This window comes from Nycticebus coucang, chromosome 5 (assembly GCF_027406575.1).
Source record: "Nycticebus coucang isolate mNycCou1 chromosome 5, mNycCou1.pri, whole genome shotgun sequence".
In the NCBI taxonomy this organism is placed as follows: domain Eukaryota; kingdom Metazoa; phylum Chordata; class Mammalia; order Primates; family Lorisidae; genus Nycticebus; species Nycticebus coucang.
Window position 1 is genome coordinate 124338325 of NC_069784.1, and position 15795 is coordinate 124354119.

The 15795-nt window shown below is 39.8% G+C and overlaps 1 protein-coding gene across 4 annotated transcripts in view; it reads left to right on the forward strand.

The window, feature by feature from the left end:
* The window catches only part of SASH1 (SAM and SH3 domain containing 1), a 312356-nt gene that overhangs the window by 251617 nt on the left and 44944 nt on the right, over positions 1 to 15795 (forward strand). The window lies entirely within an intron of this gene.

Below are 15795 nucleotides of genomic sequence, written 5' to 3' on the forward strand. Positions count from 1 at the left end.
TAAGTCTTTTGCCCATTCTTAAGTCATGTTGTTTGTGTTGTTGTTTTGTGGTTATGGGCACCTTCATATATTCTGGGTTTTCACCCCTTATCAGATATATGATTTGTAAATATTTTTGCCCATTCCGTGGGTTGTCTTTTCTCTCTCTTCACTGTGTGTATGATGCACAACAGTGTTAAAATTTTAAATCCTTATCTGTTTTTTCTTTTGGTGCTTGCGCTTTTATGTGTCATATCGAATCACTGCTAAATATACTAGCATGAAGGTGTTGCCCTGCATTTTCTTCCAAGGTTCTTATAGTTTAGCTCTTACTTTTAGGTCTTTGATCCATATTGCTGTAATGTATGATCCAACTTAATTCTTTTGCGTGTGAATATTCAATTTTCCCAACCATTTGTTGAAAATGGTCTATATATTAATGCTTTTTTCCCATTGTATGGTCTTGACACTCTTTTTGAAAATTAATTGGCCATATACATAAGGGCTTTTTCCTGGGCACTCTATTTTATTCCTTTGTTCTATGTCTGTCATTTTGCTAGCTCCATACTGTTTTGACATTGAAGCTTTGTAGTAAGTTTTGAAGCGCTCCAATTTGTTCTTTTTAAAGATTGTTTTGGCTATTTGGTCCCTTAAGATTCCGTATGAATTTTAGGCTCGGGTTTTTCTGTTTCTTTAAAGTATGCCATTGGGATTTTTGATAGAGATTTGTATTAAATCTATAGATTGATTTGGGTGATATTGTCATTGTAACAATATGGAGTCTTTCCAATCCATGAACATAGGCTGTCTTTCCATTTATCTATGTCTGCTTTAATTTCTTTCAACAGTATTTTGCAGTATTCAGTGTATACATATGTCTTACCTCTCTCTCTTTCAGTTGCCCTGGGGTTGAGTGCGATGGTGTCATAGCTCACAGCAACCTTAAGCTCCTGGGCTTAAGTGATTGATTCTCTTTCCTCAGTCTCCCTAGTAGCTGGGACTATAGGCACTCACCACAGCACCTGGCTATTTTTTAGAGATAGGGTCTCACTCTTGCTCAGGCTGGTTTCAAACTCTTGAGCTCAGGCAATCTGCCCATCTCAGCCTTCCAGAGTGCTGGGGTTACAGGCTTGAGCCACTATGCCCGGCCCTTGACTTTCTTATTAAGTTTATTCCTATGTGATTTTTTGATGCTATTATAAGTAGAATTATTTTTATAATTTTATTTTCAGATTATTCATTGCTAATGAATAAAAATGCAACTGACTTTCGTGTGTTGATTTTGTATCCTGTCACTTTGCTAACTTTATTTGCTCTACAGTTTTTGTATGTGTGTACATAATCTTAGTGTTTACTATATATAAGATCATGTCATCTGCAAAACAGATAATTTTACTTTTTCTTTCCAATTTGGATAACTTTTATTATTCATACTTTTTTAATGTGACTAAAACAGAGCTTCATAAACTGAGAATTCCATAGAGATTATAAGAATTAAAACTTCAGAATTTCTTTTTTTCTTTTTCTTTTCTTTCCTTTTTTTTTTAAAAACAGAGCTTTAAGCTGTCGCCTTGGGTAGAGTGCTGTGGCATCACAGCTCACAGCAACTTCCAACTCCTGGGCTTAATTGATTCTCTTGCCTCAGCCTCTCAAGTAGCTGGGACTACAGGCGCCCGCCACAACGCCTGTCATTATTGTTTGGCAGGCTCGGGTTGGATTTGAACCCACCAGCTCTGGGGTATGTGGCTGCTGCCTTAGGCCCTTGAGCTATAGGCACCAAGCCAAAACTTCAGAATTTCAAATAAGAGATTTCAAAGTGCCACCATCTAACTGTGGAGCAGGAATGGAAGGAGTGATCCCAATTCACGTATTATGTGGTTCTGTTGTTTTGCTTGTTAAGTTATCTCTTTCTTAAAATTTGGAAGCAAATTACCTCCCTGTCTTCAGCCTTTTGTCTTCTCCTTTCCAAGAAGCCAGTCTTCTTTCTAAAACCTCCCTCTTGCAGTCACGTGTTTTAAAAAGACTGACGGCTTCCCATTTCTATAAGATAAATTCCAAACTTCTTGGCACATTCAAGGCCCTATGTGATCTGGCTTTAATAAGTTTCTTCAATCTCATCTTTTATTACCATACCCAAGACCCTCTACTTCATCCACATTGGACCCTGAAAGCATTACTTTGTACTTTTATACTTTTGTGCTTTAACTCACGCAATTTCCTCTACCCAAAATGTCTTCCTCCAGATTTTCCCTGGTGAAAATTATGCATTTTTCAAGGCAAAGCCCCCCTGTCACTTCCTCTGTAAAATTTCCCTTAAGCATATTTATTGCTTCTTAGTCTGTGCTTTTGTTAAGCTAGGTTTATATATCAAACCTAAACAGTTATCCTAGAGAATCGGAATTAATTGTGCATATTTCAGCCTCCTTGGAAATAGTGAGCTCCTTCAGCAAGAAAGGCTATATTTTTGGACTCTCCAATGTCCAGCTCATATAGGAATGTTTCAAGAGCAAAGATGTATTTGAACATTCATTCTTCCTGGCTACTTTAAGAACATATTTTATGTCTTGTAACTACAGATTCACAAACCAACAAATGGTGGTTTATCAGAAGTAGATATAACCCTTCTACTACCCACTTATCCCTGATTTCCTGAATCAAGCACCAGATGTCCATTGCAGCTAAAAAACAAAGGATTATGAATTTGAAAGCCCTGCCTGGCTTCCTTTTGTGTGAAAGAGACTGAGACATCACCATTTATTGTAATGAATGTGTCGTAGGCCAGCCAGCAATGTGGCCTGGGACTATGAGCTAATCACAAAACTGTGTTCATGCTTTTCAGTGTGCCTTTTTGGGTCCCTTATCCCCAATTCTTAAAGACTAACATAATGTAAATGTAAACCATGAGCCTGAAGGATCATGAAGAATAAATATAGTAACTCCAGACTGATGTGAATCAACCCCCTTTGGTGAAGAAAACAAAGACCCAGTTGTCTGTAGTGAGTCGTTCAGTATCAGATCCACTGTATACTGTCCTGAGTAATGGCATCTGAGTAGAGGGAGAGGTTAGAAGACTGTGTTTTCAGAGAAATGGGGTGGTAGCAAAACCTCACACAAATGGACTTCAAGGAGAGGCTTATCTCATTGAGGAAAAAAACTGTTTTAAATTAAACTACTACCAGGTATGTTGAATAAGTTGTTAAGAAGCCATTATTAAGCAAATATTGGTTTGTTTGGATCCCTTTCAGATGCTCAATCATATAGATAAATAGATAGATGGGTATAAATTGTCATGATGAAATGTGTTCTTCTTGAGTTGGACATTCATTCTCTTGAGCATTTCTTTATTCATTTGGGAGACTTTTCTGGAGCCCTTGCTATGAAGCAGACTTTGTGCTAGATGCTCAGATTACAAAGGTGAAAGAGAAAGGGACATAGGCCCTGTTCCGATGGCGTTTACCCTTCAGTGCCGAGGTTAAAATCACACCCACATGCGAGCACACACATCTGAGATGTCATGTGCGTATTTGCATTCGTAACTTGTTACTCAATTGTTTCTTCATAGACAGATCAAAAATAAATTCAGCTTGTCCTAGTTAGACCAAGGGCCAGATACATACCATATGCTTCCTCGATGTAGAGCACAAGCTTCCAGAAGCTCTGAAGCTCAGCAATGGAAAGAGTTTTCACAAGCAGTATTTGCTTTTGCATAGGTGATGGTGGGTTATTCAGCAATTGAAAGAGTTTTTGGAAGCAGTATTATTTACCTTGGGTATTGTGCCGGTTGACTTTCTGCAAACACCCATGCCCACCTCTAGTCTTGCTTTTCAGAACTACAGCTAACCACTGTCATCACTGAAGTTTTCTTGAACTTGGTTGGATCCTAAGGTGTGTGACTCTCTTGCCCTTCTAACCCTGGCTTTAGCCTGTCCTGTGTTTTTATGGAGACTTGGCAAGATATCCCATGCAAAATATTTCTTTTCTTTATTCTAGATTTACCCCCCTAGCAGAACAATTAATTTCAGATAATTCAACCATCATGTAGGCACTGGCGGTATCTTTTCTTGTGAGGGACAGGGCTTTTCAGTTTTCTATTGAGTCCTTTCTATACTGAGATGTAAATAGCCCACTGGCTCCAGTTGGGAATGCCCAGGCCATGAAAGCTGAAGGGATCATAAGGCCTTTGTCACTAGACCTCAATGCCTATATTGATGCCTGTTGCGCTTTAGGGTTTCATTTGCATTGAGTTCATAGACTTCCCCGGCCCCATAACCAACATCAGATAGTTGCGTGTTGCCTCGTAATAAATCCATATGCACATTCCCAGCTTCTAAGAGTGTAAAGTACTAAAGATAGATACCAGGGGAAGTGAAAAATAGCTTTCTCTTTGCCAGAGAAGAATCTGCTCTGTGCTGTTTTTCATTAATAATAAACTTCTGCTGGGAGAGTTCAGTTTTGAAAGGGATTTTTTTTTTGGTTGAGAATTCAACTTTGGAAGTTGTTAAATATATGAACATTTATTTTAATACTTTTCACTTGTTTTAGTTTATTTTGGTAAATTTATTTTTTCATTTACCTGCTGCCCAGGGGTAAGGTCTCATTTGATGCTATCAATCTTGTGCCTTGAGGCTTCTGGTTAAGAAAACAAAGAAATTCTGCTTTCTATCTTACTGTCCTTTCTAGTTTTTTACACAATGCTTAAGTTTCAATAGAGTGTTTTTCATTTTTACAGCTGGTTGGTAAAAGCTGGTGCACTGTACCTACTTGGTGCTTGAATATTAGTGAAAATGCTTGCCAGGAATGATCGTTCTCAAAAATCTCAAGCTGCAGTTAATTGATTGTGATGTTATTTAAATTGTTTTGAACATATGTAATGTGTAAAGAAAAATTACATCCACGAAACTGACAACAAAGCACAAGGGCTCTTAGAGTCCAGTGCAAATATATATTTTGGTCCCATTTACATGTATTTGCTTCATGTCATACAAAACATGTTCCAGAAAAAGTTGGAATTGTGTTTTTGTAGCTGGAGCGCCTTACTAGAATGAAGCAACTCTAAAGAAATGTTTTTGTGAAGTGAGTTGTTTTGTAAAGCAAGTCATGGTTTCATAATTGATCACTTTTGCATTTGGGAGCTTTTAGAGTTGAGAAATATTTGTGCAAAGAAGTTTACAGTGTTATAATAATATTTTACATCCACATAGCCTTTCCTTCCAACTATAAATATATCTTTGCCACTAACCTGGTCTGAGGCACAGGAGAGCCAAGTGGTTGAACTCTGTCCAAAACTTCAGGCCACAGAGAGACAGAACGCCATGTGGTCACTTCTTTCACTTTTTACAAAATGCTATTTTCAGCAGTTCCTTGATTGATGACTTTCAGGGTCTCAAGTAAAATGCTCCCTTACTATGAGATCTTTCAGTTGGCATGTGTCAAATCTTTTTAAGTTTTTCTAAACTTGTAAACCACAGACGTGTTCCTCTCCAACTGCCAGGTTTCACTTTGGTTTATCCAAGTTGTTCCACCTGCCTCAATAAGGGATGTTGTGTTCAAGCCAGAAGATTTGGGTTTAATGTTCTGGAAGGGGATGTCATCACATCCTTAGTTGAAACTTGAACTTCCTAGAAGATAATTAGCAATTCTAGTGTGTGCTAAAAGCCAAGAGCATCCCCCAAAGTCACTTTTCAGTGATTCTTGTGGTGAGTGGCTTAATTTCTATATGGCAAAAGAAAAAAGCTGAAGTCCTCTTTTTCCGGCTGGAACCATGGCGGCTATTGAAGAGAAGAAAAAGAAGGTTCCTGCTGTGCCAGAAATCCTTAAGAAAAAGGAAAAGAATTTCGCAGAGCTGAAGATCAAGCGTCTGAGAAAGAAATGTGCCCAAAAGATGCTTCAAAAGGCAAGGAGGAAGCTTATCTATGAAAAAGCTAAGCATTATCATAAAGAATATAGGCAGATGTACAGAACTGAGATTCGGATGGTTAGGATGGCAAGAAAAGCTGGCAACTTCTATGTACCTGCAGAACCAAAATTGGCATTTGTCATCAGGATTAGAGGTATCAGTGGTGTGAGTCCAAAGGTCCGAAAAGTGTTGCAGCTTCTTCGCCTTCGCCAGATCTTCAATGGAACTTTTGTTAAGCTCAACAAGGCTTCCATCAACATGCTGAGGATTGTAGAACCGTATATTGCATGGGGGTACCCAAATCTGAAGTCAGTAAATGAGCTAATCTACAAGCGTGGTTATGGCAAAATCAATAAGAAATGAATTGCGTTGACTGATAACAGTTTGATTGAGCGATCTCTTGGTAAATATGGCATCATCTGCATGGAGGATCTGATTCATGAGATCTATACTGTTGGAAAACGCTTCAAAGAAGCAAATAACTTTTTGTGGCCCTTTAAGTTATCATCTCCACGGGGAGGGATGAAGAAAAAAACAACCCACTTTGTAGAAGGTGGAGATGCTGGTAACAGGGAAGACCAAATCAATAGGCTTATTAGAAGAATGAACTAAGGTATCTGCCCTGATTGTTTTTGTAATCTGGTCAGTTAATAAACTGTGACTGCTTTCAAAGAAAAAAAAAAAAGAAAAAAGCTGAAGATTAATCCCCTTTTACATGTCAAAGGTGTTAAAATATAAATCAGTGTCATTAGCTTCTCATTGGACAAATCTAACTCCAAAGAAGACTTTTTTTTTTTTAAACGGTAACTTTTTTTTAAAAAATGATAAATTTACAAAATCTTCTTCCACCCCTCAATATTTCTAACAATTTAAAACATAGATATGATGTTCATATTTTTTGCTGGCTTGAATGGCAGTGAATATTTATTGGATGCATAAATTATGTGAAGATTGACAATAGCCCACAATACGAGAGTCACTGTCACAAGCACCATGAAGGCATCTCCAAGGAAATGGTTGGCTTGGTTTCCACCGTGTTTCTGATCTTCTGTTATTATGTTTTATGCTAAGGAAGCGAAAGAGAGCATAGATTCCAAGTGTAAAAATAACTTTCATTTCTGAATAAGCCTTTTACTTTTTAATGGTGTTTACCTTTTTCTCTGTTGTATCTTTACTAAAGGATTTTTTCATAACTCTTTAAAGTGTGTGGGTTTCAGCCTAAAAAGGTTCTAATTGGCACTTTTGATTTACGGCTAGAAAATGGTTCTACTTGTTGAAACTTTAATGGTTATATTAGCTAGATTTAAACACAAGATGACTGGAAGTGTACTTGGGTTTTGTATTTCTCACACAGAAGAGGATCTCACTATTTGACTTGTGATGTGACCTGGAGAAAGGAGAACAAACAAAGCCCAGTGATAATTTACCGTTGGGCATTCCTGTCCTGAATCACTGGGCCAGCTAACAGCACTTCCTTATAGGATGAAGTGTTACATTGTGCCAGATGATTGGTCCTTTTCTAAGTTGTTGTAAGTCTTAACTGTGTTAAAAATAACTTTCATCGATTCTGGTCTTTAAGGGTATACTTGAAGCTTTCAGATGATTATTCATATTTTTATGAAAAATTCTTAGTAATTTCCATTTTATTTGGCTGGATGGGTGATTACAGTAGAAATTATTCCTCTCTATTTTAACAAAATCCTGATTCTGAAACTAAAGTAATAATAAAATAGGAATTTGCTAAAATTCTCATTAAGAGTAAAAGTAATGATTTCTTATAACTACAGGTTAAGGTGAGAGTAAGGAAAAATCAATCCGTTAGAAAAATATACACAGTGAAGTATTTTGAGAAACATGAGTTGTTTTCTAGCTGGTCATCAGCTGATAGAGAGCCATTGCTTAGTTGACTTTTTTTTTGTAGTTTTTGGCGAGGGCTGGGTTTAAACCCATCACCTCCGGCATATGGGGCTGGTACCCTACTCCTTTGAGCCACAGGAGCCACCCAGCTTAGTTGACTTTTCATCATTTATTCCCCACTGCTCTTCTATTCCCAGCTTTTCCCCAAGACAGGTGCCAAGGTTTGATGCATGTGGTTACTGATTTCTTTAAGATTGCTGTGTTTAAATGAAGTTTGTCAAGAAGGAAGGTCTTGCCTCTACTAGACTCTGGAGATCAGGCCTTTGCCCAGCGTGGGCAGGCGAGAGGACTGGTTAAGCTCAGACTTGACTCAGACCTTGGACTCAGATCCACATCTCCCACCTATTAGCTCTGCTTCTGTGGGCACGTTGTTTCATCTCTTTGCACTTCAGTTTTCTCAACTGGAAAATAGAATAATCGTATCTATCCCACTGGGTATTGCAAGGATTAAACAGCACAGAGTAAATACCAACGAGTGTTAGTTCTGTTACTTTATATGAAGACCTTCTGCTCTTCCAATCAACTGCCATTTTTTTCTTTCTGTTTTTTCTTTTTTTTCTTTTTAATTTTTTTTAAATTAATTAATTTATTTTTATTGTTAAATCATAGCTGTGTACATTAGTGCAATCAAGGGGTACAATGTGCTGGTTTCATATACAATCTGAATCTTTTTTTTTTTTTTTTTTTTTTTTGACAGAGTCCAACTGTCTTTCCAGGACAGTTTGAGCTCACAGCTCAAATTCCTGGGATCAAGCTATCCTGCTGCCTCAGCCTCCCAGGTCATTAAGACTACAGGTCTTAGCTGGCTAATTTTTTCTGTATTTAGTAGAGACAGGGTCTCCCTCTTGCACAGGCTGGTCTTGAACCTCTGAGCTCAAGGTATCCTCCTTCCTTGGCCTCACAGGTGTGAGCCACTACACCTGTTCTCTACTGCCATTCTTAAATACTTGAGTTTTCATAAAAGTGCTATTTTTATGCATGCCATTAACATGGTAGTGATGGCTTATGTTTTCATATCAGCACATGGGCAGGAATTGTCAGATTGACCGTATCATGAAAGTGCCTATTTCAGAAAGTTATTACAGTGTAAGTGGGTTTAGGGGTGGATCTGGTATGAGTTGGGTAAGCAGGTATGGCCTCAGGAGTGTTATTCATGAAGAACGAGATGGTAATTTGTACTGAAATTAACTAGAGCTTTATTGTGCAAATGAGGTGGTCTCTTGGCCTGCATGGGTATAAATCCCACACTGTCACATTGGAGGGCACTCTCATGGCAGGCCCAGAAATATTGGACATTTGGCTCTTTGCACCTTAGGAACTAACCAGATATAGCTTTATCTTCAACAGTTTGTCCAGTTGCAGGGATTTGAGGTGCTGCCTGCAGGCCTTCCTCAACATACAAAGGACTCACCTAAGTGAAAATAAATCATGATAAAATATCTACAAACTACTATTCTGAGATTACCGTCTTAATTTTTTTTTTAATTTAACGTAGCTTTTGGATCCAATTTTGTCTCTTGTTTCTTTTATTAGGTTGAACTGTGTAAAATTGAACACATTAGACATCTTTTGACCTATAAAAATATTAATTTTGGGCGGCGCCTGTGGCTCAAAGGAGTAAGGTGCCGGCCCCATGTGCTGGAGGTGGCAGGTTCAAATCCAGCCCTGGCTACAAACTGCAAAAAAAAGAAATATTAATTTCATTTGTCCAACTTAATACATGAATAACAAATAAGATACAGCACATTTCCCCTGCTAACTGTTTATATCAAAATATAGATACTTCAATTTAAATGCCCAGTTTAGGGATTGGCATTTAGATTTGCTGTACCAATTTCTTATTTTGGTCTTGAGAGCGTCTTTGGGGAAATTGAGATAAGAGAGGATTTCCATCAACTTGTTCAATGTTATTGATTGATCACATGTCAATTCCTCTTTAAATCATTTGTCCTAGTGTCAGGCCTTATTTAGTGGCTGGGTTGGGGAGACTTCCAGGCCTTTCTGTGGTTTGTGAGTAGGGTCCAGACTGAGGGTCACCTCCAACCTTAGCCAGCTTATTGAAATCTTAGGCCACCTGTCACTTGTTTAGAGCCCATTTGAATTTTGTCATCATTTACCTTTTATATCAAAACTCATAGAACTTCTTCATCAGACACTGACACTCATTGGGAAAGCAATAGTTTAATATAACCAAATTCCAATAAAACAGAATGATTTTTTTAAAATCCCTTTATCTTTTCTCTGCCCGTTCTTTGGACCACCCCCAATGCTCCAGTGTTGACTGGGCTATTACTAGTATAATGCCAATAGTGTTGCATAATTTGTTCCTAAAAGGTTGTAAATCATTTCTTGCTCTGCACACCTGACCAGAGTGCAGGTGAAGACTGCCCTCTGGAACCTTCTTTTACTCAATTATTGTGCATATGTTTACTGCATATCTCCTATGTGCCAGCCTTGCTGGATGAGGAGCTTGTGTTTGAGGAGAGGAGACAGATGACTGGTTGGCATGCTTGTGGACTTTTTTGGGATCTTCCCATCACGTGTGACAGTTACATACAGAAATTCCAGTAAGCTCTGTGTTGAGGACCTAGAAGCCTTGCCAGAGCTCGCGCTGAATAAGAGCTCCCCAGGGGGAGGAGGAGAAATGTGTGTCGGTAGAGGGAGCAGCAAAGTCTAGATGATGACCTGCCTGAATCTTAAAACTTACATAATATGAGAAAATTGAGTTAATAATATGAAGGTTTTCTCTGTATCTGTCTCTATCTCTATATATCTGTATCTATATATTTTGAGAGAGAATCTTGCTCTATTCCCCAGGCTAGAGTGCCTGGCATTAGCCTAGCTCATAGCAACCTCAGACTCCTAGGTTCAAGTCATCCTCCTGCCTCAGCCTCAAGAGTAGCTGGGACTACAGGCGCCCACGACCATGACACCTGGCTAATTTTTCTATTTTTAGTAGAGATGGGGTCTCACTCTTGCTTAGGTTTATCTTTCCTTAGCCTCCCAGAGTGTTGGGATTACAGGTGTGAGCCACCCCACCCAGCCCTCTGTATCAGTATTTTGACTTTGAGAGTATAGATTTTGTTCTTCATTCTTATTTGTAAATTGGTTCTGTGATAGGTTGTTTCCTTATTTCCAAAACTTTTAAATTTAAATCATTCATCTTTTTCATCCCGTCTTTGAAGTTTTATTTAATTGAGTTCATATTCTTATTAAATTATTTTATAGAGTTGAGCAGTTGTTAGGAATTTCTTCCTGTTCCTTGAGTTATATTTTCTCCTGACAGAAAGATAGGATTAAAAGATTGGACTTTTATCTTTTTTAGGCTTTCTCTTTCTCCCCCTCCCTCCATTGCCTTCCTCCCTTCTTCCCTTACTTCTCCTTACTATAGGTTGTCTGAGTAGTTGCCATGCATTTTTTCCCCCACCTTGGTCATGGTTGGGTAGCTCTGGTCACCTTTTCTATTTGTGTTGATGTAAATAGGGTTACTTTCGACCTGTTTGCCATGCTATCAGGTGAAAGACTTCCCTTACTGCCATACCGTGGAGGGCTTTATTCTGTGGTCCATTCATGTTTGTTGTTGCTGTAGCCTGGTGTAATGGTGAGGGAAGTGGTGGAACGTCATCACTGGGATCCCTGTACCTGCCTTCTCTCTGCTGAGACTGTTAAATGTGCTGTATCACAGTCCATGTCACTTGGTTCATGGCTGGGGTTATTGGTGGGACATAGCTGTTCTGCCTTTTAATTCACTTCTCCAATTCCTAGTGAGTTTGAGAGGCTTTATTTCGATCAATGAGGCTTTATCTTCATACTCACTGCTCCCATGTAGCCATTTCCACTGCTGGGAGGTCAAAACAAAGTTTGCTTCCTGTCACATTGGGGGATATATGAAAGAATTCTCTGGATTTCCAGTCTGGCTTTTGGAGAACTGGGAGCCTTTTCCAGTGGGCTTCAGAGATTTGTTCCTCCTTGGTCATGGAGTTTTAAGTACAGTGCAGTAGATTATATAGCTTTTCTTGTCTGATTGTTTGTGGTACAATATTTTTGCTAGTTTTTAGTAGTGTGTTTTTTGGGGCAGGGGAGGGAAGCTATTGCTTGTTTTGTTGTGAGAAGAACATTTTGTGGTTCAGTGTTCAGCAGAGATCATGATCTGATAGCTTTGCCAATTAAATGGCCGCAAACAACTTTTCTAGCTCTGAATGATTCCTTTTTGCAGGTAGGGATTCAGCCTAAATTCCTTGAAGTCAATGTACTTATTGTTATAGTGCAAAGATAAAAAGAATTATGTTAAGATTGTGACTCTTGAGTGGTGACATTGGGCCCACCTGCCTTCAGCTTCCACAGATGACCACTGATCTGGTGGAATAAGTTTCAGCTGGAGGAAGGGACTTGGTGTCCACACCATCTATTGCTGTTTGGCCTCAGCAGTTCTCTATATTTGTACATGGTCATTTGCCCAGACAAGGTTGTTTAGCAGCCCCTTCTAAGAAGTCATGATGCCTGATCCATGAGTCAGTCAGTCTAAGATGCCATAAAAGTAATGTGACTTTGCAAACACCACCCAATCCCTTAGGAGACTTACCACTTCTGGGACGAACACTTTCATCAGCTCCAGAAACTAGAACCTCAAACGCATATGTAATTGCCCCACTTGGCAGGCAGTCCTATTCTGAATCATCTTTTTTCCATGGCATGGGGCTATGTGAGAATCAAATTCACTGGGGAGTGAGTGGGTTTAGTGTTTTGCTTTAGCCTCCAGTGTGCCTAGCACCGTGGGTTTGCTTTGGGTAACACTATTCCACTTTTATCCGAGATACCTGTGGGGCTGTTGACCGCCTTCCCAGAACACTGTTGCCTTAACTCACCTATTTAATATGAACAGTGGGATTCTTTGACCTATGGGCAGGTTGACATAATCTCTGGCAAAGATCTTCCAAACGTTTGCTGAGTGATGCCTTCTTTTTTCCACTTAATACCCCTCCCCCCCAACACCACCTGTAGGAGAAAAAAAGGCATTTTCTTTGCTTCCTGGCAACTTGCAGAATTGGAGGGGTGGGCTCATTTTTATTCTAAGTTTCCTTAGATTTGGTTGTAGGACTCTTGACGTCTTCTATTTTTCTCCTTTCTGCTTGTGGGAAAAGTAGCACCCTTATTTCGGGTGATTAAAAACAATTCATGAGTTTAAGAAATAGAATAGTTTGTTATGAAACATAACATCGTTTGCTGCTACTTTGGTTATATGGTTAAATTTTTAAGTAGTTTCTTCAGTGAATTAAGTGCTGACAGGGCTTTGCCCCTAGAGAATGGCAGTTTTACCCCAAATTCTCACATATTTTTTCCAAATAAAAATATCATGTAATTATCTGCTCTGCCTCCTCCTCCTCCACTTTTTCTTTATCCAAGTCTGGCCACAACTAGTTAATTGTGGATCTGGCAGAGAGATTATTTCAGTATTACTCTGCACCTCTGGGAAAAGAATGGAATCTCATCTTTTTTTCCATATGCTAACAGAAATCTCCTAATTTCAGAGGGCAATGATGTCACCAGCTAACGAGCAAAATATTTCTTACAAAACAGATGAGTCCTTCCCTGACTCCTCCGTGATAAAAGAGTAAAAGAAATTATCCACAATGTGTTTCATATTTTATATAGTTACGTCTGGCAACTTGTAAACACATTTTGAAGTGATTCTAACTTCTTTAAACAGTGAGACTAATTTTTTTAAACACAAAGAATAACACATGAACTTAATGACTGTGACCAAGTGGCCCCCTCCATGGCCGGACCCTGCTCAGTTCTCGGTGTTGAGAAGATCTTGAACATAACCAGCCAGAGCCAGTGTGCTGCCCCTAAGGTAGGGAGGGACCTTGAATGCTTCACTTTTTGGACCATAGAGAGAGATCAGGCACATTGGGGAGATTATGAAATCAGGCTTGGAGAAGAGGAGGGCTGGAAGCTGTTGTTGATTGGTGTCACATGCTGTTTATAAAGGCAAAAGCATCAGCTGAACCCCCTTTGTCTATCTGGCGGGCATCTAAGGTCGGGGGAGGTGGATGGGAGAAAGAAATGGGCCTAAGGACTGTCTAAACACTGGGCTTCTAGGCTCATAGGGATATGGAAATGGCCCCACACCCTTCCGCTCACTGAAGTATGTCTCAGTCTCCCCAAAGGTGAGTTGTCCTGTACCCCAGTCCCTCTATCTCTGTTTTTCTCATGCAGTTATCACAGTTGACTTGTATTAATCATATTTTGACCTTCTCTTGGGGCTCTCCCTAGCCCTAGACTTCTAGATTATAACCTTCGTAAGTCCAGGGAATACCAGCTTCCTTGTATTTTTATTTCCTGTCTTTCCCAATGCCTAGATTCAGTGCATTCATTCATTTAAATCAGGAAATATTCATTTAGCACAAACATAGATACTGCTTTTACTTATCTAAAAGGAAAAGAATATTGTAATTCTCAGTGTTAGCAGCTGCTTGTGAGGTTTTTTTTTTTACATAGTAAAACATTTCAGAGCAAGTTAATATGTATCAGAAGTCTTAAACATACACCTTTAACCCGTCTATTCTACAGTCTCATAATGTAGTCTAAAAAAAAGAAGTTAGAAATTTTACGAGAAAGCGTGTGTCAGAGGGTTGTTTATAATATTGAAAAGTTGAGGGCGGTGCCTGTGGCTCAGTGAGTAGGGCACCGGCCCCATATGCCGAGGGTTGTGGGTTCAAACCCAGCCCTGGCCAAACTGCAACCAAAAAATAGCCGGGCACTGTGGCAGGTGCCTGTAGTCCCAGCTGCTCGGGAGGCTGAGGCAAGAGAATCGCGTAAGCCCAAGAGTTGGAGGTTGCTGTGAGCTGTGTGACGCCACGGCACTCTACCCGAGGGTGGTACAGTGAGACTCTGTCTCTACAAAAAAAAAAAATAGAAAACAGAAACATAAGGGTGTATATTGTGTATACGTAGACAAAAAGTAGGAAGACATTAACCAAAATATTACTACTTTTTCTGAGTGTGGGGGAAATAGGTCATTCTTCCTCCTTTGTGTGTTTTTGCATTTTCTTTAATTTAATATATATCTTGTGTAAATAGAAATAAACAACGAATGTTACTAAAATACAGATAGAGACATGAATATGACCATGCTCATTGTCTGTATGCCATTTAGTGAGGGGCTAAGGAATCCAGTGATTATAATATACGTGCTGAGTCTATGGATGAAGCACGTTTAGGTGAATGTGCAGCCACGTAGTCTGAGGGAGATGGGGGCAAAGCCAGGAAGGCTGTCTAAAGATAGGAGGCAGCGCAAGGACTGAATCTTGAAGGATGAGTAGGAGTTGGGGAGGCAGATGAAATGAGCCAAGCTTTTCCCAGAAGAGGGGCCAGCAGGTGCAGACATGACTGCAGGAAGTCTGAGATGCTGTGAGGAAGCAGGCGGCACAAGCCAGGCGTGCTGAGAGCCCCTTGCACACAGTATCTGGACAGCAGGGCATAGCACACACAGAAACTGGAAATAAGGGTCAGAATCTGGCCGTACAAAGCCACATATTCCTCAATGAGACATTTGGACCTTGTGCCAAGGAACTAACTAATAAGTAACCATTCCTCAGCATAGGAGTCAAATGCTGACATATGTTCTCAGCAAGTTTACATACATACTATGTGCTAAGCTCAAGTCCACTACACAGGGAACCAAACCAGTGATATCCTCTCAAAGTCTATACCCTATCCCACACCAAGAAACCTCCCAAGGTGGCCTTGCACACATCCCCGAGTTTACTCTGCTACATGGCAAAGTCTGGGAACTACAGGGCTGAGAAATTGAAACTTCTTCACTACACGTGGATCACACAAATACTTATGGAGAGTCTGCTGTGGGCGTGCACCACACTGGGCTCAGTGAATGCAAGGGAAGGCAGGCAGACAGACTTCACCCTGGGGGAGCTTCTGGTCTTGTGAAAGGCAAACCCACACTGGGTCCCCTGGGGAGCCCAGCAGGGAGCGTCTTTGCA